This window comes from Peromyscus californicus, unplaced genomic scaffold (assembly GCF_007827085.1).
Source record: "Peromyscus californicus insignis strain IS unplaced genomic scaffold, ASM782708v3 Scaffold_20__1_contigs__length_68692818, whole genome shotgun sequence".
NCBI classification, from domain to species: Eukaryota; Metazoa; Chordata; class Mammalia; order Rodentia; family Cricetidae; genus Peromyscus; species Peromyscus californicus.
Window position 1 is genome coordinate 2,993,568 of NW_026294503.1, and position 27,044 is coordinate 3,020,611.

At 37.7% G+C, this 27,044-nt stretch overlaps 1 protein-coding gene across 7 annotated transcripts in view; it reads left to right on the top strand.

Moving 5' to 3' along the window:
* The window catches only part of Vps13b (vacuolar protein sorting 13 homolog B), a 559,226-nt gene that overhangs the window by 164,705 nt on the left and 367,477 nt on the right, over positions 1–27,044 (top strand). The window lies entirely within an intron of this gene.

The following is a 27,044-nucleotide window of genomic DNA, read 5'->3' on the forward strand; positions in this document are numbered from 1 at the left end:
TCCTTCCTTTCTCTTAGTTTAAAGAATCCCTCTGCTCTGAGAGTGAGGAAATGGTGTTGGCTCCAGATGTCACAACTTCAGTGGACTGCAGTGTTACTGCCACTTCCATTTTGAAGCAATTTGGGTACATTTTTGTTGTTGCTGTTTCCCGAGCCATCAGATACCATGGCTTACATAGAAACACAAGCACTAAGCCTTCCCAGGGGCCTCTATCTTCCTGTTTGCTCTATGACTGCTTATTCCCATGGGAATTCCATGAAATAACATCTTCCTTAGCATTTTGCAAGATTCTTATAAAAGACAACCATCTAATGATTCCCACAAATAAAAATAGGAAATGATAGCTTTCATTCACCTTTCTCTCCTATTCTTTTTCCATTTTTTCCCTCTACTCCTTCAGAGTGGCATAGCTAACATTTCATACCTGGAGTTCTGTCTTGTACATTATTGGATATTTTGTAGCATCTCTGATCTGTAGCATTAAATACTAGCACAACACCCACTAAGTTTCGATAACCAAAAATAGTTTTGAAGCATGTCATTTTTTCTCTAGAATCAGTTACCCCTGTTTACGAATCAGTGTTTGGAATGTATGGTACATATTAACTGTAGTATGTATTAGCTCATTAAAAATACCTATTTAGAGGGCAAGTGTTTTCCCAATTATTTGGAATTTCAAATTATTTAGATGTGTTATTTGGACAAGGTCTCCTGGCACCATTTTTTGAAAACATGTGGGACTAGAATAATTTTATGTTAAAGTACCCTTTCAAAAATTTTTGAACATATATATTAAAAATTGTAGGGTTGTCTGGGTTTAGTTGTGCATGCTTTTAGTCCCACCACTTGGGAAGCAGAGGCAGGTGGATCTCTGTGAGTTCAAGGCCAGCCTGGTCTACATAGTGAATTCCAGGACAGCCAGGGTATATAGTGAGACCCTGTCTTGGAGAAACAAACAAACAATTACAGGGCTGGCCTCACGCTCTCCTTTGCCATCCATAGAAAATGTGAAATCCTACAGAGACCTGGCATTGCATGTGTGTATTTAAGGTGCAGGCTTTGAAAAAGAAAGAATTGGAATTCAATTAAGTGTTGAATACAGAATAAAGTCAAAATCCTGGATCTTGCTCTTGAGCCACCACTTCCCATCTACTTCTTATCCCTGACCCCGAGTGTCTGCACCTTCCATGTACTTCTTATCCCTGGCCCCGAGTGTGTGTGCACCTTCCGTCTACTTCTTACCCCTGACCCCGAGTGTGTGTGTGTACCCTTCCATCTACTACTTTTCCCTGTCTTCTTTCAGTCTTATTCTCTGTCTCTTAAGTGTTTACTTTCTTTTTCATTTTTTGTGTGTATGTGGAGTGTACAAACATGTTTATGTGTGGGTGTTTGTATGTGTCCACCTTAGGCTAGAGTTACAGGTGGCTGCCTATCTTGCATTTACATGTGTTCTGTGTATGTAAATTCCAGTCCTCGTGTTGGGCAAGTGCTTACTTAACCTCTGAGCCTCTGTTTCTTCTCTTTGCCCAATTGAAAATTGACCAATGAAAAGGAAAACAATGTTCTCTTGGGTTAGCTCAAGATGTTATTTGACCTAGTCATTATCTACAAACAGATACTGGAACTATAAATATCTTGTATTTTAATTGGCTTTTAGATATTCTCCAAGTTTTCACATTAGCCTCTTTTTAAAGTACCTAATAGTCATTGGACAAAAATGTAACCCCTAATCTTAAAAGCAGTTTAGAAAGTTAAATGGATTCAGTCTCTTCAAGTTCTTATTATTCTGGACAATGATTATTTCTTTACTTTTCAGCTTCCATTCTTATGCATGTTGAAGTATTCTTCATATTGTGTAATAATAGATAATTTTCTTTATCATACATTTGATTTCCTAAAGTTTTGTTTTTTTTTTTTTTACCCTTTTCAAGTAATAAAGTGGTTTCAATAAAATCTTAACTTCTTTGGCTTCTTCTAGTGAAGAAGACCTATAAACGAAAAGTTAAATGATGACTATTAGCAATTAAGAGCCTTTTCTGTTGTTTTATGATGGACTGGCCTGTAAAGTGCTTAGAAAAGTTTACTTGAGGAATCAGTTGTGTTAGTTTGCTAGTTTTTTTTGTTTTTGTTTTTTCCTTGAGACAGTCCCACTATGTCGCTGACTGGCCTAGAACTTGCTGTGCAGACTAGGCTGGTCTCTCACACAAACAGAGATTCCCTGTCTCTGTCTCAGTCTCTGCCTCTGCCTCCTGAGTGTTGAGATTGAAGGTTTTCAATAGTAGGCCTGGTCTTAAGCAGCATTTTTATCATTGTATTGCAAGGGAGTAATTTACTACAGTAGCCATGACAGTGGCTGCTCAATGACCATAAAACAGCTAAACTATGTAAAACTGTTTATATTCTGAATCCTAGAACCTCCCAATTATAGTTATAGGGCAGTTATTATCCCTTTAAAAGGAACTGTTTTGTTTTAATTGACATGTTGAATTAGCATAAGTTATATTAGTAATCATTTTGAAATACAAATTTTAAAATTTCAATTTAAGTGACACTTAACACTGAATTAGGAAATCAAATACAATCTGTAAGAGATAGATGATTACATATCAGCATACAATAGTCTGTATTGTATTTGTACATTTTTATACAAATAAACACAATGATGTTAATGTATTTCTTCATTGGTGATGTTTGTCTCTTAGATTGTTAATATAAATGTATATTGTGATTGTACACACACATACACACAGGCATACAATTTTCAAGTTCCATGGGAATGTACATTAGGGCTTTAATTGGAATTTTCTTAGCCTTTCTTTGTTTTATGCACATGCGAACCTCAACTGACTATACATTTAAGAGTGATTCTCAACAAAGATCAAAACTACTGGGAAAACTTTTGAGGGGATTACCACCTGTGCTCTATGGAACAATGAATTAAATTAACAACTTTTTTAAGCCATTGGACATTGAGGTGTGGGTTGGTATGTTACATAGCAAAAGTGTTTGTATTGCTTTTTTCAACCTCATTTCTTTATTCAACTAATGCTGTATAAGCTGTATTTATATACCTATATTTCCTCAGTAATTGTGTAGATTATATTTGTAACTAAAAGTAATTACAAATAATGCTGCTATGAGCATTTTTATATATATCTCCTTATGTACATGCATAGAAGTTTTACTGATCTTTTAAGCTTTGGGCCTAGTGTTTAAGAAACTTAGGTTATGAGTTTAGTTAGGAAGTAGTTTTCAGAATGTGATATGACTTACCTCTGTCTCTCTTTTTTTTTTTTTTTGGGTTTTTTGAGACAGGGTTTCTCTGTGTAGCTTTGCGCCTTTCCTGGATCTTGTGCTGTAGACCAGGCTGGCCTCGAACTCACAGAGATCCGCCTGCCTCTGCCTCCCGAGTGCTGGGATTAAAGGCGTGAGCCACCACCGCCCGGCTACCTCTGTCTCTTTTATCAAGTTTGGATTGATGGAATTGATGCTGTTTCTTATTCTACATTTTTCATTTTACTGTTGTATTCTGTTGGCCCAATGGTTGTGAGATTTGAACCAGACTTTTCTTCAGTGTCTGCTAGAAGATTTCTCTTTTCGGTTAAAAAAAAAAAAAGAAGATAGATTTTATGACTATATGTTTTTCTTAAAACAACTACAGCAACAGTTCTATCTTTATCATCTCTCTCTCTCTTATCTATCTCTCTCTGTCTCTATCCATCTGTCTCTCTTCTATCTCTATCATCTATCTCTCTCTATTCCTCTATCATCTATCTATTCATTATATCTCTATCTATCGAGCTATCAAGCTATCAAGCTATCTATCTATCTATCTATCTATCTATCGTCTGTCTGCCTATCTGTCTGTCTATCTATCCATCTATCTGTTACCTACCAACTATCTGTCATCTCTCTCTATTATCTGTCTGTCTGTCTGTCTGTCTATCTATCATCTATCTTTTTCTATCATATATCATCTCTCTGTCATCTGTCTGTTTTATTTTGTGTCTGTGAGTGGATACAAGGGTACTTGTGAAAGTCGTAGGATACCTTGTGGGAGTCAGTTTGTTTCTACCAAGTGGATTCCAAGTATAGAACTTAGAGCGTCTGGCTTGGCTAGCAATAGTGTCACGGAGTCAATTTGCTGGCCCCTTTGCCTTATGCTTTTTGTTGTTGCTGCTGCTTTTTGCTTTTTGTTTTTGGTGTTTTGAGACAGGGTTTTCTGTGCAACGACTCTGGCTGTCCTGGAACTCACTTTGTAGCACAGGCTGGCCTTGAATTCACAAAGATCTGCCTGCTTCTGCCTCCTGAGTGCTGGGCTTAAAGGCGTGTGCCACCACTGTTCAGCTTTGGCCCTTCTGCTTCATGTTCTAGCAAAATAAACTATTTCTAGACCATGGTTCACATGTGATATTTCTGATGATAAATTCATTCAAGATTATGAAATAAAGCAATCATGAAAATAAAGTTTTCAGATGACAAGGGAAAGTTAACTATTTAACTTCTTCAGTGTTAACTCCACAGATATAAAATAAGTGAATCTGCTTCTTCTAGAGCACATAGAACAACTCTACTCTCGAAGCCCTATACCCATATCACATTGTTATGCAACAGTTCGGAACTTGCAATATGACCTATTCCTAATAGCTGGGAGCCTCCTAACAAGTGTGCTTATTTTTCAGGTATTCTAGAGTGTTCCCTTCTTAAGGATTCATCATTCACACTTCCTCCTGTAATCGTTTTTGTTTCCTCCTGTACTCTTAAGACAAAATGTTAATAGGTAATAATTAGTGCAAATGAGATTGAGACAGAGGATTTTCTTTTTTACAAGAATATGTTCAAATATTATTTTGAGGAAACTTGCAATACTCTATGGTATTAGTTTTTGTAATACTTGTAATAAGATTATTTTATTGAGAGATTGAAGCAGCACAATCAAGAATATTGAAATAATCTCACGTCTTAGAAGCTAGTATAGTCTTCTTCATGTTCTAATATGAGCGGAAGGACTGAAATAAAAACTGTGCTGGCACAACATCTTTGTTCCAAACCCTTCTGTGAGGGCTGAGAGTTTGCCTCAGTACCAGAACATTTGCCTGGCAGGCACAAAGTTCTTGGTTCAATGCCTATCATTGACAAGAAAATTAAAAAAAAAAAAAATTATGAAAGGAACTGACATAGTGTTTGCTGCTGAGTGGATCCCTGGAGCTTGCATGGTGGAGGAAAGAAGCACTTCTGCAAGTTGTCCTCTGGTCACCACATGCATGGCACGGCCAGCACCCCCCCTCCCCCCTCCTCCCCACACACTGAGAAAATGAGTCAAGAAGTCCTGGCCTGCACGTTCAGTGCAGCTTCAGTGCAGCTCATGGCGGCGTCTTCGCTGCTGCTTCCCTTCTCTTTTCTCCCCCCACCCCTTTCTTTCTTTTTTGGTTTTTGGTTTTTCAAGACAGGGTTTCTTGTTAGCAATGGCTGTTCTAGTATTCCCTTTTAGACTAGACTGTCCTGGAACTCAAAAATATCAGTCTGCCTCTGCCCTCTGAGTGATGAGGTTAAAGGTGTGCACCACCACTGTCCTACTGTTATCCTCTTGATTAAGCATGTGCATTGGGGGCGGGAGGATGGGAATATATATATATATATATATATATATATATATATATATATATATATAGAGAGAGAGAGAGAGAGAGAGAGAGAGAGAGAGAGAGAGAGAGGGAGGGAGGGAGGGAGAGCGAGCTAGGGGAGGCCAAGCAGGTACAGAGAGACTGTCAATGCCCTGGTGCTTTGTCTCCTTAAATATGCTCACTTTTCTTTCTAGAATACCCTTTTAACCCTCAAAATAGTGGCTTAACTCCCTAGGTTATTAACTGTCTCACAATATGAATGTCTTCAGGGTAGGAATTTCTCTTGTCAAATTTCTATGAACTTGCAAAAATCATATTTATACAATAATTTATTTATGACGCTTAATAACTTCTTATTAGTGTTCCATATAATATAAAAACTACAGTATATAAAATTCATATTATGTTGTGTTTCTAAATTAGTTGTTCAAATATTTATTCTGGTTAAATATGAGGGTTTTTTAAAAAACCCAGGCACAAACACACACAAAAACCTAGCATTTGATTGTTTAGTAAACCTTTGTTATAGTATTAATCATGTCCTGACAGAGGTGTTTTATTCCTGTCTACAGATAATAGATGATCAGATAACTGTATCAACAAATATCCTAATTTTTAGCAGAGACAGTAGATACATAGGTGTGTTATTCTACACCAGCATGGCTAGTGTTGGAGAGATGCAGTGCTGCTTGGCAGACTCGTCTTTACAGAACCACTGTTTTCTCTTCAGCAGGAGACTATGATCCATCATGCTTGTGTATCGCTGATGGATTAGTTTTCCTTTCTGGACTATTTCTCTGAATCTTAGCATTCCTTCTAATACATTAATAGAGGGAAGTAGAGATGCTACCAACACTGGCTGACCTGAAGCATTTAAAACTTTGGATGTTAGTTGCACTAGTAGACTATAGTTGGCCTCCCCATTAAGTAATTTTCCAAAATAAAGTGAAATACAAAATTGCCTGTGCAGATTCTGACCAGTATACCTGTTCCTCGTGGCATATGTGGGCATTGCCAAGCTGAGATGGCCTCGCTAGGCTCTTTCTCAACAGTTGTGCTTTTCATTCTCATCTCAGTTTCTTACTTAGTATAGTGATGTCTTTATATCATGATAGCTCTCTAGAGTTAATCTCAGCAAATAGGGAATAATATAGGAAGCTCAATTTTAAGAGATGAAAGGAAACATGGAAATGATGAGGAAACCTTGAGGTTTAACATGTAAGGGGGAATACATTGTTATGTGATTGAATAGTGAACAGATTTAAGATGTCCTGAAAGAAAGATTCTAAAAATAATAGTAGCATAATTATTTTCTAAATCCTAAGTTGACATTAATTTACTTAAAAGTGAACAAATGAAACAAGTTTATGTTCTTGATAATAAAGAAATAACTGGAGAGGACAAAGCATGTTTTTGTCTATATTTTAAAGAAAATTGTATGACAGAGCTCATGTAGTCAGTCATGAGATGCTGGAAGAAGTAGTCTCAATAGTTCACTCATTTGATGGCATAAAACAGTGTGTAGTGAGGGATTAGTGGTTATCAGTACCATACAGAGATCTGTCTCTGTTCTAGTCTGTGTATTTACTTTTTGATGCAGTACCATATTCCGGTCCTGAGCATCTAGACAAGTGTTCTGCCCCTAAGCTTGTGTTCCCCAGCCCTGTGCATTAGTTTTAAAGGCAGGTGTACTTTCAGGGTGAATACTCTTTGAGGAAGTACATATGGTACAGCTGGCAAACTTCTTCCAAAACAAAGCAGAAACAGCACACAGCAGTTGCATGCCCATGTTAGTACTTAATTGTCATGGAAAACTGCAACCCTGGATTTCGCTCTCATTGTTCTGTTTACCTGACCTGAAGCCACTTTTGATGTCTCCGCCCCTCTGCTTCCAAAGGGACTAAATGTGTTCCCCACAAGCCTAGGTCTCTGTCTTTGGTGAAGACTCCTCACGGATTTATAGCAATATAAAGTCATGAAAAGAAAGATAAGAACTCTGAAGAGCATTTTGTTATTCTGCCATATTATCTTTGGTTTTATGTGAGTTTTCCATTCTAAAATGTTTTTATTTGTAGTACTTGGATGTCTCACTTGGAATTAGATTTGATTGTAGTAATATTCAAATTTTTAGATACATGATTAAGAAAATGATGATAAAATAGATTGATCTAAGTCATTTGAGCTCTCATTTGTGCTTTCTTATTTTAGAACACAACATAAATATAAAGAGAAAGGTATTTAGAAGTCAAATAACACAGCTTGCTCTCTGAGATTTGGGCGGTGTTAGGAGGCATGGATTCAGTGAGAAGTGAGTTACAATTGTTACTCGGAAAAGCTAAAAATGTCCAACTTTTAGGTAAAATCATTACCAGCTTGCTATTCCTATCTTTTTTCTTTTTAAGTTTCAAATTATGTGCTTTCCAAGCAATATAGAAGTATTCCAGAATACAGAGAAATGCCACCCATGCTAAAAGTGGTTGTTTCATTAGATTACTAAGACTGTTTTTAGTTTTTCAAAAATTATTTTTGTATGTTCATGTTCTTGGAACTTGAATATATTTAAATACTTGTTCTTAAACTGCTTGTATTTAAAAAGTGTGTCAGCTGCATTTTTATAATGCAGTAATTTCCAACTACAGTTTAGGTTATCTTTACTGTTTTCCTATTTAAAACAGTCTGATTATTTAGAAATCTGTTCTTAAGAGTTATAGACATATAATTTATTGTTCTTTACAAAATTAAATTCTTTCACATGGTAAGTTAAGAATATTTAATTCCGGTAAGTCCAATATTCTTTTTAAATATAACTAGCTCCTCCAACTGCCTGTGAAGTTATTGTTTATTTTCTTTTAGATCACTCTTTGTAATTAACCTTAGTTTTTAACCACGTGTCATATTTTTGTTTTCTTCAACCATAAGGAATTATTATTTTTAATGTTTTATATCATTTCAGGGTAGTTTGAAGTGAACTGACTTGTTGTCTGTTTTGCATTTTGAGTCTCTTTCTTTGGTTTCTGTCCTAGCATTTGTGTTTTTCAATATATAAGCTTACTAAAAGTGAAGAGTTCAGATGAAATTGATCATTTATAGTTAAATAATAAATGAACAGCAAACACAAATCAAGACTTCTTTATTTTCTGTTAAATAGCTGTTACTTTTTGTGTTGTGTGGTTTTTCTCAACATGACACACCTAAATATATTTTTGAAGAGATATATTGTGGGAAAAGAGAACCTCAGTTGAGAAAAAGCCTCCATTGTATTGGCATGCGGGTAAGCCTGTAGTGCACTTTCTTGGTTGATAATTGATGTAGGAGGACCCACCTTATTGTAGGTGATGCTACCTCTCAGTAAATAGCCCTGAGTTGTATAAGAAACCAGGCTGAGCAAGCCGGTAAGCAGTGTTCCTCCATGGCCTCTCTAGTTCCTGCCTCTAGATTCCTGCCTTGAGTTCCTACCCTGACTTCCCTTCATGATGGACTGTTATGTGGAAGTATAAGGTAAAATAAAACTTTTCCAAGTTGTTTTTGTTCATGGTGTCTTTTCAAGCAATAGAAAACCTAGCTAAGACAGTTTTCTCCAAAGGAAATAATGTATGTTTTATCCACAGCATCATATACTGTGGGATTCTAAGTGGTACATACTTAGTGCCTTGTTACTTAGCTTGAGATTTCAGCATGTCTGTGTAGTGTTGGATGTTTCCTGGGAAGGTTATTTAGTCTCTCTGTTCCATAGTTCCTTCATTCGTAATAAAGAAAATGGCATTACCTTTTAGGTAGCAGTGTGACCTAGGCGCGAAAACAAATGTACAGTTCTTACCACATTTCTTGACACAAGTTGACACTCAGTAAATGATAGTAGTGATCTTCAATGGTAACCACAGCAGGATTTTGAGCTGTAATAGAGTTCATGTATAATGGAGTCCATGTCACATTTTCCACTAGTGACACCTTTTCAGTTGATAAAATTCTAAGTGATGTAGTTTACATAGTTACACAAACCAAACATTTACTAATAATAAACCACAAATTATTAAAACAGCTCGTATTTATGAATTTATTCATAAATTTGAAAGAAATTGAAAGAAGTTTGCATACTGATTAGACTGATATACTTATTTTTACATAAAGAATTAAATATGTGAATATTTGTCACTACAGGATGTAGAGCATCTTCAGTGTTTGTCAGAGTTGATTGATATTTGATTTTTTTAAATTATTATTGTTGCGAACATTGCTTCATATAAATGGCAGAAGTATATTTAGAACCACTTCAGAAGTTGTTAGAATTTTTACCTTAATGCCTGACCAAAATTGACTGAAATGTTCTTTTTTCTTTTCTTTCTTTCTTTCTCTTTTTTTCTTTTAAAGATTTATTTATTATGTATATAGTGTTCTGCCTGAATGCCAGAAGAGCGCACCAGATCTCATTACAGATGGTTGTGAGCCATCATGTGGTTGCTGGGAATTGAACTCAGGACCTATGGAAGTGTAGTCAGCGCTCTTAACCTCCGAGCCATCCCTCTAGCCCTTTTTTTTTTTTAAAGAAGTAAAATCCAGCCACTCAATCAGCCACTTTTACAGACAAGTATTATAATATAACATAATTCAAAGACACTTAAATGCTGGGGGAATCATAGGAAAGTACTTAGTATCTTTGTTTTCTGCAATTAAAACATGTTTCTGATTATTTTGTATGTGCAGTAAAAGCACTGCAATTCATAATTATAATCTCAAATCTGAGCATAATTTCATTGGTCTTGCATGGCAAATGTGTAGTGCAGAGTTTCCATGCTCTGGCTTCAGACCCAGGCAGGGTTGCAGTGACATTTTGCCTTTGGATCCACTGTGTATTTGATTTTGGATTACCTTTGGTCTTTGAGCATTCAGAAACTCTTTACTGTTGCAACATTTCCCATGTTCAGTTTTGTGATCGCCTGTCATGTTCTACTTCTCTAAGATCTAGGTTCTATTTTGGTAAAGATGAGATTTTTTTTTTTAAAAATCTTTGTAGAAACTTTATTTCCTCATGAATTGCTAGTGTGTTCCTAGAGCCGATTCATTAGTTCCCTTCCCCTTTCTCTTCCTCTTCCCCTTCAAGGATTGTTAATGTTAATATTAACCTAATATTAATACTTCGTAATTATTATTTCAGGTTTGTTTGTTTTTGGTAATGAGTAATTTGAACATCCCAAAGTATTGCTCTTAGTTTCCTATTGGTCTAGAAAATGTGACAGTTACTATCTACCCATATGATTGGTCAGAACATCCCAAATATTGCTCTTAGTTTTCTATTGAACTAGACAATGTGACAGCTGCTATCCACCCTTATGATTGGTCAGAACATCCAGTATTGCTCTTAGTTTTCTATTGGTGAATCTCACTTTAGGTCACATCTGAGTGGCTGTAGTAGTCTACCTTGCCAGTTATTGGAGGATATCAGCACCACCTTGTGGTGCCTCCTTTGCTCTGCCATTAACAGTTAAAATTAAGAAGACCCCAGTGTCAAAAGTACTCTTGAAAGTGTTTACAGTTTTGATCACTTTGTCTTCATGTTATTTAATCTTTCATATTTCCATCTTTAAACATAAAATCCATTTATTGCAATGATTTATTTAAACACCTTAGATTTCTATAGCTTTTAAAGTGTAGGAATATTTTAAAGTGTATCCCTACTCTAGTAGTTTTTCTTGTTCTGTTCTAAGTTATATAATATTATTATGAGTCCTTTGATCTTAGTTATTTTACAAGTTACATTTTTTGTGTGGGATAATGTCTTAGTCACTATTGTGTTGCTGTTAAGAGATACCTTGACCAAAGCAACTCTTATTAAAAAAAAAAAAAAAGCATTTAATTGGGTGCTTGCTTATACTTTCAGAGGTTCAGTCCATAATCATCATGTCAGGGATCATGGTGGCAGTCAGGCAGGTGTGGTAGCTGAGAGCTGAATTCTGATCCACAGGGAGTAGGCAGAGAGAGAGAGAGAGAGGGAGAGACAGGGACAGAGAGACTGGACTTGATGTGAGGTTTTAAAATATCAAAGCCTATCCCTAGTGACACACCTCCTTCAACAATGCCACACCTCCTAATGCTTGCCTGACAGCTCCTCAGCTGTGGACTAAGCAACCAAATAGATGAGCCCTACAGGGACCAGTCTCATCCAGAGAGTAATTGAACCCTTAATTCTTTTTTTTCCTTTGTGAGACAGGATCTCTCTCTGTGTAGCCTTGGCTGTCCTGGAACTCACTATATAGACCAGGTTGGGATCACACTCACAGGGATCCACCTGCCTCACCCTTCTAAGTACGAGGAGTAAAGGCGCATGCCACCATGCTTGGTGTAACTGAATTTTGTCTTGACTACTGCTGTAATGTAATTCATGACTTTATCATTATAAAATGTAGTTCTTTGCCAAAAAATTAAAATACACTGATCATTTCACTGAAAATAATTATATAGTCATAAAATAACATTTAAATGCAGCATTTTAATAAATGCCAGGATATTGATTTTACTCCAAAGTTTCATTGTACACTTTAAAATTTTTGAACACATTGTTCCTTAATATTATTCTCTCTTAGATTACTTTTTGATTTTTGTTTTTGATTGTTCAGATAGGGTCCTTTTCTTTGCCTCAGGCTATTTTGGAATGGACTGTGTGGCTCAGATAGGCCCAGTATTCTTGGCAAACCTACCTCAGCCTCTTGAGCATGGATGTTACAAATGTGAGCTTCCATGTCTGACTTACCTTTAGGTCTTTATAATTTTTGACTTGAAAGCAAAATATGTGAATTGTTGGGGCTGTGTAATTTCTTTAAAACAGTTAATGGAGAGGGTTGAATGTAAACTTAAGGATTCACAAATATGGTAGATACTTAATAGAAGACATTCTGCATTTTATATAAAAATATACTATAAGTGTCTCTAAAAGTAGTTAAGACTTTGTCTACTGTGTTTATTAGCCTTGACTGTAATAAGGAGCAGCTTAAATGTAGAGTGAAACAGAATTACCCATCTAATTCAGTAGATAGGTAAAACACATCTCAGATATGCTCTTAAGTAGTACCCTAATTCTAACTGAAGAATAAGGCTGGATATGTGGCTCAGGGCAAAGTGCTTGTGTGCCAACATAAGCACCTGAGCTTGGATGACCAGAATCCATATAATACCCAGTGGACATGGAGGCTTGCCTATAATTCCAGAAGGCCGAGGTGGTACCTATAAATCATCAAACTGGAAAGCAAGACTAGCTATAGTTGACTTCTGGGATTGATTGAAAGGCCCACCTTAAAAAATAAGGTAAAATACAATGGGAGAATATACCCCACATCAACCTTTGACTTTCACATGCATATACGTGTTGCACATTATAGACACACATGAGTCTATATATGTGAACAGGCATACATACTCATTCACATTAGACACATACACTAAAAATAAGGCAAGTTTGTTGTGTGAGTGTATGCCTGTAATCCCAACCCTGGGCATTGAACATAGGCTCACTGGCAAGCCGGTCTATCCAGTCACTCGGGAGCTTCAGGTTCAGTGAGAGACCCTGGACAAACTGTGGTCGAGAGCAAGAGAAGACAACACCCAATGTCGAGCTGTCTCCAACACACAGGCACTCATGTGAAAATGTGTTCTCTCTCTCCACTAAACTTTGAATCAGCGTACAACAAGAATGATGAATTACTAAATTATAAAGAACTACTGTTTTTATCTGATAATACTATTTGGAAGCATTTTATTATTATAAACTTGAAAATTTTGTAACTAAGAAAATGCTGCCTTTTAAAATTCTGTACTTTGTTTTCTATTTGTACTTTTTTTTTTTTTTTTTTTGGTTTTTCGAGACAGGGTTTCTCTGTGTAGCTTTGCGCCTTTCCTGGAACTCACTTGGTAGCCCAGGCTGGCCTCGAACTCACAGAGATCTGCCTGCCTCTGCCTCCCGAGTGCTGGGATTAAAGGCGTGCGCCACCACCGCCCGGCTCTATTCGTACTTTTAAACATATCTGTGCCCCTTTAGTCTAACCCAGGAGCAGTAATAAAGGGTGATGTAGACAGTCTGTTATGTAACTTGGAAAACTGAGGCTAGAGATTCCAGGGCCAGAGCAAAGGAATTATAGTGATGGTCAGTTTGGATGGATAAGTTCTTAACCATTTCAAAAAGGTGTTCTCTGCTCTGCACACTGGTTGTAGGTTCTATGACTGGAGTGTATGCATCACTCTGTGCACTGTAGAAATCTCTTTTCCTTGGAGGAAGTCACCACCCTCCCAATTCTGTTTTCTAGTCCCTCTTAGCAGGGAGTGGTGTTATTCTCATGGGCTTTGCCGCCACAGACTGGACATTCCACTGTCTTCTGTTTCCAAAGTATGAACTGTGAGCTGAAAAAGAAAGCAAGGTGCACCTTTTATTACCCCCTTCAGTTTTCTCACTTGTGAAACAAAGATAACACCTGCTTATAGAATAAATGCCCGGAAGTCATGGTGTCACTTGGTGTAATCACCAGAAGGGGCTGTAGAGTGATCTTATCTGAAAATCCAGTAGACCTTCAGCTGTGTTACTGGGGAACTGAGGCAGGTGTTCAGTATCTCATAGTAATGCATCTGAAGGTCTATGTGCTTTTTACCTCAGTGGTTGGCAGATTTTTTTATGAATGGCTAGATAATTCATATTTTCAGTTTTTCTGTTCTGAATTGCACTGATCCATGCTGATGCTGCTGCAGCTGGGCAGCCGCCAAGAACAATATGTCAGCGGACCAATAGGACACAGTCCAGTAAACGTTCATTTATGGAGATTAGATTATTATTTCTCAAGTTGTGCATTGTTCTTTTAAAAAAATTTAAACTAAATTCTCCCCATTCAGACTCTGTAAAAACAGATGTTTGCTTTACAGAATACAGTTTGCTTATTCCTTTCTAATGTGAAGGTAGGATCATGGGCACTACAACAGAGCACCAGAGACTGCATTTCCCATGAATGAAACATGTCGTTGTACTTCTGTTGTAAATGTGAAGCACTCTGGTGTGTGTGTGTGCGTGTGTGCTTGCAGGCACGTATGTATTTGCGTTATACACTTGGTATTGAGGTGATAAGTCTCCCTCAGATGTTGTTCCTCAGTAGCTACCTACCTTGATCTTTGAAATATTCTCTTGCTGGGACATCTAGGCCTCAACAGATAGGCTAGGCCAGCTGGTCAGAGAGGTCCCAGTGTCCTCCAGTTCCTGCCTGCCCAGCACTAGATTACAAGTACCATGTCACCTTGCCCAGCGTTTTCATGTAAGTGCTTGGGATCAAGCTCAGGTCTTCATTCTGTGGGGAGAGCACTTCCCTGACTGAACCATCTCTCCGTCCTGGTCACTCTGATTTGGGAAGGATAACTCTTAGAGGATGTGTCTAGAATGGTCATCATGGCCCCTTAGGTTATCAGAGTAATTAGCACACCCCTCTTTACCCCAGACTGACTGACTAATGAGTAGAATTATTTTATTGAGATATCAGCAGTTGCTGCAGAATAACTCCGAGTCGGTCATCATGAAGAAGTGTAAATGGAGAAAAGGTGCTATTTGGTATGATTGCTTGAGACATATTCAAGTTCTCAAGCACCTCCTGAAAAGGCCGTCTTTATTAATGTGTGCACTGCTAGTTTCTATCATTTGAACACTACAGTGTTTGAGTCTGATTGTGCTTATAAGAACACTCCCACCGTTTCCCCACTGGACACTGGGTCTTCCTTCTGTCCTTTGGAACGGTTGTTTCACAGGCTGGTCACCTAGTTAGCTAATTGAACAAACTCTGCTCTGATGCATAGCAGTTCTATTAGGAAGTATCTATCTATGAGGAGGTAGCTCTTCTTAAGTCTTTCTATAATCTCATCACAGTAATAGGCTGTTAGATGAAAGAGGATTAGATACAATCATTAAAACATGAAGAACTTCATAACTAGAGTACTATCAAAAACAATAATTGAAAAAAATAACAATCAGGTGTTAATTTCAGCACTCACTTGTGAGGCAGAGGCAGGCAGAACTATGAATTTGAGGCCAGCCTGATCTATGTAGTGAGTTGTAGGGTAGCCAGGGCTACATAGCTATAAAAAAATAATAGCATGGATGACTTCCCTCTGGTATTTGTGACCAGCACAGCTGGTTCTAGGGCTTATAATTTCAGGTCCAGGACCTTGAAGACACATGTTTTGAAGGGGTGTTTCACCAGATAAAAAGATAATGTGAACCAATAGACCTTATCATCGTCCGCTGTACCTTTTGAAACATTGAGTCATGTCGTAGCCTCTTAGTCCTCTGCATTCCATCTTCTTTCCCCAGGCTAGTGATAACAGAGCAGTGACGTTTGAAGTCCCCGACTATGTCACTGCTTGGGTAAAAGGAAAGTGTTCCTATTTAGAAATGAGAAAGTTGTTAGCTTTGCTGTATGTTATGGTCTATGTATCTAGTCTAATACAACACAGGTTTATGTTTGTTTATACATAGTGACTGACCACATTGTCTTATGTACCAATCACACTTGAACTAATTTGATATAAACAAATAAGAATTGTAATATAACAGATGGTTTAAATTTAGCCTTTAACTCAAAATAAATAGATATTGTCATGTATTTTATTATAATTCAAAAATAAAAAAAGTATTATCAGTCCTTTGAATTATTATCGGAAATATTTGTTCATGGTCTGATGCATACATAACATTTGAGGTTGGAAAATACTGTGTGTGTGTGTGTGTGTGTGTGTGTGTGTGTGTGTGTGTGTGTGTGAGAGAGAGAGAGAGAGAGAGAGAGAGAGAGAGAGAGAGAGAGAGAGAGAGAGAGAGAACGAGAGAGAGAGAGAGAAAGAGAAAGAGAAAGAGAGAAAGAGAGAACGAACTAGTAACTGATGGGGGCAAGAGGCCAAAGAGAGTGTGGGAGAAACAGTGTGACTTAGAGCTTAAGGGATGAGGAGAAAAGGATATTTGCTTAAAATGAATATTTTATAGACAGAGTATCAGACACTAAAAGAGAAATAATTTTTTAAATAAAAACTATAAGTACAGATTTTTATAGTCAAATGACCTGATTTTGAAACCTCTTCTCCAGGCTTATTAACTTTCATGATCTTAGATATGTTACTTCATTTTTCTAAGGTTCAATTTTAACATCTGTTAGGAGTTTAAATATAACCTACCTCCTTGGGTTGTTAGGACAAGTGTAGTAAAGACTGTGAAGTACTTAGAGTAGTGGCTAATATTTTACATGTGTTAGTATTTATATTTTATATCCTAGAGGAAGATCATAAGGACCACGGTTCATTTTGCATTTAAATGTAATGATAAGAATAACAAGGGAATAAAGGAAGGATAGACAAAAGACACAAGTACAGCAACGCTGGGGTCAGGTGGGCTGTGCACACCCTGATGGAGCTGCACCAATGACCTCAACTCCCAGAACCCTGCTCAGTTTACTAAGTAAAGCACAGAGGGGAGGTGTTAGCAAGTCCCACAGGAGTTCTCAGTCATTCTGGAGGAGGAAGCTGGAATTGCTAGTTTTTATACACACTGGTCAATCATTGGTAAACAGCTGTACTTGCACAGTGGGAGGCATTGCCTTTCCAGACCTGACCCACAGGAAAAGCTTTGGCAGTTTTCCTTAGGACCCCTTCCTTTGTCCTTTATATGTCCAGCTCCTGTCAGACAATATACATCCACTCTTGACCTCGCTGTTCAGGATCTTACTCATTCCTTACAATTGGTCATCTACTTTCCCATACATTCCCTACTCAAAATATAGTCACCATTAACTCCTTTAACTCAGCCTTTCCAGACTCATTTTTCTGATGATGATTTTTTTTTCTCTGAAGACTGAAGCAATTAGCAATCTCCCTTGCCCACCCGCACAATACTTCAGTGCTTCAGGGAAGTCTCCTGGTATTCTTCATGCCTGTTGTTCTGGGTGGAATAGCTGTGCTCCTGTCTAAAGCTGGTCCATCCTACCCATCTCTTCCTCCCCCTCAAGGACACTACAACAGTAGCTGTTCTCCTCTTTATGTCAGGACCATCCATGCTGCCCTCTCTGCTGGATCAGCCTCAGCAGCTCTAGATATGCCTGCTTCCTCTACCATCTTCAGAACCCAGCACTCCCCTGGATTCCATTTTCTCTTACCCACTCACCATATTCCATTACTTCTTCATGTAAAAACTCAACAGAATCGTCTGTCCTCTCTGTGTCCATTTCTTCTCGTCTTTCTGAACTTTTCTAACCATTCTTTTGAAAACCCCTCCTCTCTGTTCCATTGAAGGTGCTGTTGTTCAAGTTATGAGGAACCCATATCTATTCAGTTTGCTGTTCTCAGTCCTCACTTAATCCTGTGGCAATATTTGACAAAGTTGGCAATTTTTTTTCAAGTTTGGAACACTTCCTTCCATTTGTCTTCCCTTTGTTTCCCTACCTCTCTGGGTACTCTTAACTATTTTGTCTGATTCCTCATGATTTCCTAGGCCTCTTGATGTTGGAGGAGCTCAGTGCTGAGTGCTTGATACTCTTTGCTCTCTCCTCCTAGTCCTCACTAACATTACTGGTGCTGTCATTACATTCCGAGGTTCGAAGTATCACTTATGTCTACTGTTCTCATATTTATCTGTTTTGGGCAAGGTCCTTGCCTTTAATTGTAAAAAGTATTTTTATTAATTCATTGTGAATTTCAGACAATGACATTGCATTCACCCCAACTCCTTCCTTAACTCCTCCCATTCACTCCGTCTCCATGTCCTACTGTGGTAGCTTTGATGATATGCCCCCATGTTCTCATGCTTTTGAAAATTTGATTCCCAGTTGGCAGATGAGGGGAGGCTTAAGAGATGTGACCGTACATCAGGAAGTGTGTCACCAGGCAAAAACTTGGAAGTTTCAAAAGACTTACACAGTTTTTAATGTGCCTTTCTCTGGCTCCTGCTTACTGATCAAGATGTGAGCTTTTTAATTGTACTTAAGACTGGCTCAACCCACTACTGGAAACCTAGCCACCTACTGAGTGCTTGTGAAGTCATTGATCGTAGAGGAGCACCTAAAGCCACCACTTTACTAAACTAGCATAACTCCTAACACCAATCCAAACATTGGTCTTCATGTCTACAAATAAGGGTTGTCCTCACTCCTTACCAGAGAAATTTCGTTTTTGCAATAGATGGAAACCATTACAGAAAACCACAATCAACCAAAAGGCAGAGTTGTGGTACCTAGTCCCAGCAGATACATCTGCAAAACAACCCCACAGCTGAAGCACTGGGAACATTATGGAAGGAGTGGAAAGATTATAAGAGCCAGAGGATCAGGTAGTTTACTTTGAGACTTTGTCTCCCAGGAATGTTAGAAGTTACACCCATGAAATCTTACCAATGTGAGTGCCTAAACATGAGCTGACCAAGGATGTCATCAATAGATGTGGCAAAGTAGACCAGGGCCTGGGTAGAGGGACCCAAGACCATTACCATATACAAAGAATTTCAGGCAACTAAGGGATGCTGAAAGTGGGAGAAAATAGTTCTTCTCTAGGGAAGAGCATACTAATGTGTTGTACAACACCAAACTGTCAGTCCTGACATACCTATGAGTAACATTATAAAGACTGAGCAGGTTATAGCTAGGAACCTATATGTATATGCATATATGCATGTCATAAAATTAATGAAAAAAGAGACTATGAATTTGAAAGAGAAAGAAGAGTAGTATATGGGAGGCTTTGGTGGGAGGAAAGGGAATGGAGAAATGATATACTTATGATCTTAAAAAAAAGTGTGTGAGCTTTCAGCTGTTCTTGCCACTGTTCTTTGCTCTGCCATCATGAACTCTAACTGTCTAAAACTGTCAACCCAGTTAAGCACTTTCTTTTGTATGTTGCCTTGGGCATGTTGTTTAACATAGCAGTAGAAAAGTTACTAGTATGTTCACCAGTTGTGGTTTTTTTTTTTTAATAAAGTGTCAACTCCAATTTGTGCTAAATACACACACACACACACACACACACACACACACACACACACACACACACACACACACACACACACCCTGTGTCCCTCCCTCCCTCCCTCAACCCTTCCCTCCCTTTCTCTCCTAGGTGTGGGACCATTCACTGGAGCATGGTCTACATACTAGGAGCCATACCCTTAAAGAAAACTCTTCCCAGATGCCATCAGCTGTCTATAGATCCTCAGTTAGTGGTGGGTCTCATGAGTCTCTTCCCACTCCATGCAAGTCTCTTGACTGACTTGATCTCTTGCAGGAAGGAAGCTTTCTGTTTAGTAGCAACTCCATTACTCTGGTTTGGGACCAGTATGTGTAGTGTCGTCAATAATAGGATTTTACCAATAAGCTCTAGTGGGAAATCAAGACCAATCTGTAGCCTTTTCCTTTTAATTTTGTTTAATCAACTTTGACTTGGGCGTCAAGGAATATGTGCATGTGTATGATGAGCTTCTGCTTTTCCCTGCAAACATGTCTTTTCATCATTCTTTCTCTTAGGAAAATTTCCAAAGTCTTAAACATAAAGCATGATACCATCTTAGCTCTTTTTGCTTACATTAGTATCCAATATTATGGAATAATATAATGACCCTTCAAAATTATTCTAATCTAACTAATATGCCTTATTGATTTTTTTTATCTGTTTTACTGTAATATTAATTGCTTACTGATTTTTTTTAAAATTGTAATCTTGACCACTTACTTTGGGATATAGACTCAAAATCAGAAGTTCAACCATTAGCTGAGTCTGATAGTAGTTGGAAAGTGCTATCATATAGGTGTATATTTATTTTGTTCATGTGGATTGCCATATTTCCATGTCAGAATCCAAGTAATAAATTGTACGTCTTTCATCTAAAAATATTTCATTGAGGAATACTCATTTCATCAGTCATTTCATAAAATGCAATTCTTATGTCTTTGCCCAAGTAGAGAAATTTAAATTATGTATTTACAAAGGACCCACATTTCCAGTACAGATCATTTAACCACATCAGAGCATACCACATCAGAGATTAACTTGTTTCACATTTAAAGGCTCTTAGATACATTTAGGAAACCTAAGTATTTCATATTGATTGTACTCAGAGATGGAGTTTTATACATTTACTTTTTAAAAATATTTTACTGATAAAATGTTAAATATAAAATATCCATTTGCATGTTGGATACTTGTAATTTGGATGTTAGCATGCTTTTGTTAATTTATTTTTGCTTATATTTTTTAGAAAAAAACTACAAACACCATGATGTGTCAAGTTTATATGCCTCAATATTAAATAATGCATTTTCCAGATGTAATTCTCTTTTAGGTAAAAGTCAGTATTCTCATTACTTACTTAGCACAATTAACAGAGATTTCTTGAAGTCACCCCCAAATGACACAGTATTCCAATTTTTCTGGTTCCCCCCCCTCAAATGTTATTTAGAGACTTGTTTGTTTACAACAGAACCCACTCAAGCAATCAAGAGTCTCTTAAGCCTCTTGAATTTGGACCTTTCCTTTCCAATGTTCCCACAAGGCTCTTATTAGAAGTGACATCACTTCAGGCTTTTTATAGTCTTACTCTCATGGGGCTGTTCAACTTTTTGTTCTAACTCTTTCATTTCCTGTACATTATAAGTTTGATTTATTCCGTTCAACTTAAATTTTGTTGCTAAACCTGATAGATGATGGTAATGTATACTTAACATATATCATATCAGAGGAGGCACATATATTTGCTCATTGATAAATTCATGATCCACGACTGATTACTAAGTGGAGATTATGTTGAAATGTTGTATTTTTGTTGTTTATTTATTTTGTATTATTTTATATTTTTCGATTATAATTACATCATTCTCCGCTCCTCTCCTTTATTCTCCTCTCCTCCTTTCCACTTTTCTCTCCCTTCTCTCCTCTCTCCCCTCTCCTCTCCAAATCCTCCCATATCCCTTTTCAGATTCATGGTCTCCTTATTTCATTAGTTGTTTCATCCATGTATTTTGAGCATAACATCTATGAGAAGTCTTTTAAGTCTTCTTCTTGGACATAGGGTACAGCACCAACTTTTCACAAACGATATTATCATCTGTCTTCCAACTAATACTACTAGAGGCTTTTTCTGTCACTAAGTTCTTTTTAAAGTTTAGAAATAGAGTTAATTTCCTAAGATGTGAAACTGTAGCAGACAACAGCAGAGCAGCCATGTTTGTCACTTGAAGACTGTGCCCCTTTGATTTTCTGTTCTCCACCCGACTCCCTTTGAGCAAGCAGCTTCATCCTTAGCATCGGTCCATGAGATTTAGACAGATCATCTTTCCATGATCATTTAGACTGCCTGTTTTCAAAACCTAGATAAGTATGACAGATCTTTCTGTCACATGAATTACCAAGTTTATCAACTTTTCATTTGTTAGTATACAAGAAATTACTTTCATTCTTTATATTATTGCTATAATACTTGTAATATGGGTGGTACTGCACAGGGCCTCTGGGGCAGTCATTGAGAAGGAGATCACAGCTATTCTTATCACACTAAGGAATAGTCTGAGTGTCCTTGCCTCTGGGCATTATATGATGGGGTCTGTTCTTCCTGTTTTCGTTCTCCAGTTTTCCTGTCAGTTCTATACATAGTTGTTGTACATGAAAATGTATGTGATTGTGTAATTGAAGATGTTGCATCTGGTTAGTCCAATGCTTTGTCTGTGAATGACAGAAGCCTCATTCACCATTAGTTCCCTTTGCCAAACTCCAGGATTGTTTCAGAGTTCCCTCTCCAGCATCTACTGCCATTTTTGTTGTAGAAGAGAAGCAAGCTTAGAATTCAGTCAGTGAGCACAGAGCAAAGGATTTAAGTGTGAGCATTCCAGGGGGAGCCTTGACTTATTATTTTATGGTAGTCTATGCTTGAAAAAAAAAAATCTCTACTCTCAAAAGTTATTGCACCACAAGGAGAATGCAGTAAGTGATACTTAGCCTAGGAATCTCAAACACTTGTGTGAAGATAAATGTAAATTCACATACAACTTTGGGTTATTGGCTGTTAATATGAAAATATTATGGTATACTCTTTGGTTAATATGCCTAGATAGTATTTACTTTGTTTATGTTATTTGCTTTATCCATTAGCTCCAATATTCCTAAGAACTGTGTGTTTATTCTTATCATCATTTTAATACTGAGAAAACACAGGCTTAACCTTAAGGAAATAACTACACTGCAATTCAATCCCAGATTCTTGTGATTCTAAAATGAGCTAATCCTTGAAGTGAGAATTTGAGAACACCGTAATGTCGGAAGGACATTTGTTAGTATTTTCAGGTTATTGAGAAAACTTAACAGTAATCCAGTATCTGTTCATTTCTTCTCCATGTTTACTTCTAATTTAGTTCTTTATACAACATTTTGGGAACAAATAGTTCTCTAAGAATGTAATTTGATCATATCCACCTCTTTATACACCTTTCTACTCTTCTTCAACTGCTCCCATCCCCTTCCCAACTTGATGTCCTCTTTTTATTTTTTTAATATAAAATACTGAATTGGTTTACAAATTTGCCACTGCACCTGCCTCAGCAATATTTTAAAGTTGTATATTTCATGTCTTGCACTTTTTGTCATATTTATTCCTCAGTAGTAAGCAGTATTGTTGCTACTACAAATCATGCTTTTGAACTGTTTTTTAAAGTGAAGGCTATGAGTCATTCCATCACAGGAATAGGTTTTCAGAAATGTGGTATTAGGTGATTTCTCCTTGTATATGCATCATAGCTGTAATTATTCACAACCTAGATAGTATAGCCTAGCATATACTAAGGTGCGTGCGTGCGTGCGTGCGTGCGTGCGTGCGTGCGTGCGTGCGTGCGTGTGTGTGTGTGTGTGTTACTGTTAGGGCTCAGTGGAAAACACCATGATATTATCCTTAAGAGTCAAGCATGGATAGCCCCAGGAAGGGGAAATGGCTAAGTCCTCCTGGATAAACTAGGAGCGGGGTAGAGGGGAGGGAATGGAGAGTTGGGGACATGGAGGGATGGAGATGGCTGAGTTGGGAAAGGGACAGAGTGGGAGAGCAATGAAAGAGATATCTTGACAGAGGGAAACATTATGGGGTTAAAGAGGAACCTGGTGCTAGAGAAATCCCCAGGAACCCACAAGGATGACCTCAGCTAAGACTCCTAGCAGTGGTGGAGAGGGTGCCTGAACTAACCTTCCCCTGTAGTCAGATTGGTGACTACCCTAATTATTGTCATAGAATCTACATCTAGTGACTGAGGGAAACAGATGCAAAGACGCACAGCCAAGCACTTGCTGGAGTTCCTGGAGATCACTTGAAGAGAGGGAGGAGGGATTATAGGAGCAAGCAGGGTCAGGATCATGATGGGGAGAACCACAGAGACAGCTGGCCCAAGCTCGTGGGAGCCCACGGACTCTGGACTGACAGCTGGGGAGCTGCATGGGACTGAACTAGGCCCTCTGCATGTGGGTGACAGTTGTGTGGCTTGATCTGTTTGTGGGGCTACTGGCAGAGGGACCAGTACTTATCCTGGGTACATGAACTGGCTTTTTAGAGTCATTCCCTGTGGTGGGATGCCTTGCTCAGCCAGGATCCAGGGGGGAGGGGCTTGGTCCTGCCCCAACTTGGTATGCCAGCCTGTGTTGACTACCCAAGGGAGGCCTTACCCTCTATGAGGAGTGCATAGGGGCTGGGGTGGGGGGAGGTAGGGTGTTTAGAGGTTGGGGGGGGGAGAAGGGGAGGGAGGGGGAACTGTGGTTGGTATGTAAAATGAAAAAGAGTTTAAATAAAATGTTAAGAGTCATAATTCTATACTATTCCTAATTGTGTTGTGTGTGCTCAGTGGTCCTGCCAGCCTCGGGATAGCTTCCTCCTGAATGTCATCCTAGAAGTTCCTGGGGGTGGCAGTACAATGTGACAGTTGTGAGAGTAATGTTAATTGTCCACAATCCTCTGTTAGCAAATTTCCAGGGTCTTGCATAGCTTAATAATAAGATTTAAATAATAAGATTTAATCTTAATAATAAGATTTCTTAAACAATAAGATTTTTCATGCAGGAGTTGGAATATGGCCTGGTCACTCCATCTCAGTACCAAATAGAATACTTTTATCATTCCATAGAGTAGTTGAGGTCGAGAGTGTTCCATTTCAGAATAAACCTGTTGAGATTCTTGTGAAGAATTTACCTGGGCTCTTCTTTGCCCACCATGTGGGAGACTCACCTTTTCTTGTTCTTTTCCTGCCCTTCTGCTGACTGCTGTGGATGGATGTCGAGAGTAATCAATTGCTCTATTTTGCTAGAGGCTGTGATATTGATTTATTTCTTTGGGGAATAGAGAGCTTTCTAAATGAAATTTGAGTCCCTTCTGTGACTACAGACAGAATTTGAGAAATTCTAGATAATGCAAAGTATTTCCTTGGAAAGAAAGAGGCTGCAGCGGACTTGCTTCTCTTGGGATGTCGCACTTCCTCCTCATTTGTGACAGCGATCTCGCCCCTCCCAGCAGCGCTAGAAGATTTCATAGGGTATACCTTTCTTTTTAAAATAAGGAACGTATATTTAAAAATAAGGAAATATTTTTAAACTGTTCAGAAAGTGTTTTAGCAATAAAATATGTTCAGAAAGATAACATTTGTGTCAGAGCATATCCTTGTTTTTAATAACAGTTGCAAATTTGGAAGTATAATATATTAGTTCTCCTATTTACTTGTAAATGGTTAGTAAAGGTAATATGTAAGTATACAGATATGCACGAAACAGTTTTCCCAGCTTACATTTAAAGCTTTCACATCACTTCAACTCCCATTAGCACTGTGATATTAGGCCTCAGAAAACACTTCCTTAAAGGGCCAGTTTGATGGTAAATATTAGGTTCATGTGCTATATATATAATCTTTGTTGCAGCTGCTCACTTTCCTATTGAGTGCAAAGTTACTTTAGACAACAAGCAATATCTATGGCTGTATTTCAGTAAACTTCCTTTAAATAAATCAAGTGACTGACTTATAGTCTGTGGACCGAAGCATGTGTTAGTACTAATAAATTTATTTCCTTTGTCAGTGTTCAGATTTAATCTTTTATAATTATATGTCCAGTTTTAGAATTCAATAAGTTGATGAACCTCAGTGTAGCTATATTGTTGTTGTTAGAGATGACGTATTCTGAGATGGAATCCTGAGAGCTGCATGTGGCTATGAACTCACTGTGGACCCCAGGCTGGTACACATCTCTGATGCTCCTCTTCAACTTCACTAGTATAGAGGAATAGGCAGGAATCACAAAGTAAATAAAATTGTTTTCAATTACATGTTATTATAAAACTCCTCATTGTTAAAAACAGTACAGTAAGAAAATATTAATGTTTGTTATAATCCTACTTTAATTGTATCAATAATTCATATATTTCTGTATTTTGGGACTATGTTCTGTTTATAAATTTTTATATCCTAGATAATAATTGCCTGATATTAAGTAATACATTTACATTCTTAATCACTGCAGTCAGATACTCCATTTAATACCAAATACTGTTTAGCAACCAGAAGTCTCTATTTTTAATCTTCTTATTCCCATCTAATCTTTACATCCATGTTAAACTTTTAACCTTGAAATTCTCTGCAATATTTAATATTTTCATCTCTTTACTTTTACCTATATCTTATTTTATGATTCTGTTACAGAGAGAAAACACAAAATTGAATCCAATGTCTAATAGGGTAAACAAAACAAAACAAAACACCAAACCTTTGTACCTCACAACAGTGCTATTCCATGGAGTGTTCTGTGTAGTATAAAAACAGTATTATTCTAGTTTATCCTCATATGCTTTAGTAAGTATCAGAAATGTGAGGTAGGCTACATTAAAGATGAAGATGGTGCCGGGCGGTGGTGGCGCATGCCTTTAATCCCAGCACTCGGGAGGCAGAGCCAGGCGGATCTCTGTGAGTTCGAGGCCAGCCTGGACTACCAAGTGAGTTCCAGGAAAGGCGCAAAGCTACACAGAGAAACCCTGTCTCGGGAAAAAAAAAAAAAAAAAAAAAAAGATGAAGATGGTGTTTTACCCTATTATTTTTTCCCTCAAAGACAAACTAATTAGTGTGGGAAGTCCATTTCAGGTTACCTTTTGACAAATCTGAAACTTTGACTTTTGTTTGATTTTAAAGAATGAAATGAAGCAATTTTTTTTTAAAATGATGCTTTATGTTCCAAGGATAACAGCCATGATTTTGAAAGATTAAAAAAAAAATAACTTGCAGCTAGAATGGAGAGCAGTGTCTTGTTCGTAGCAATTTTAGGAGCTGTTCTGTGATGTGTACCACTAGCCCTTAGGTAAGATGTCAGGCTGTGATGGTAAATATCAGAAAATACTGGAAGTAAGGATTTACTATCGATAAAAATTTTAATATG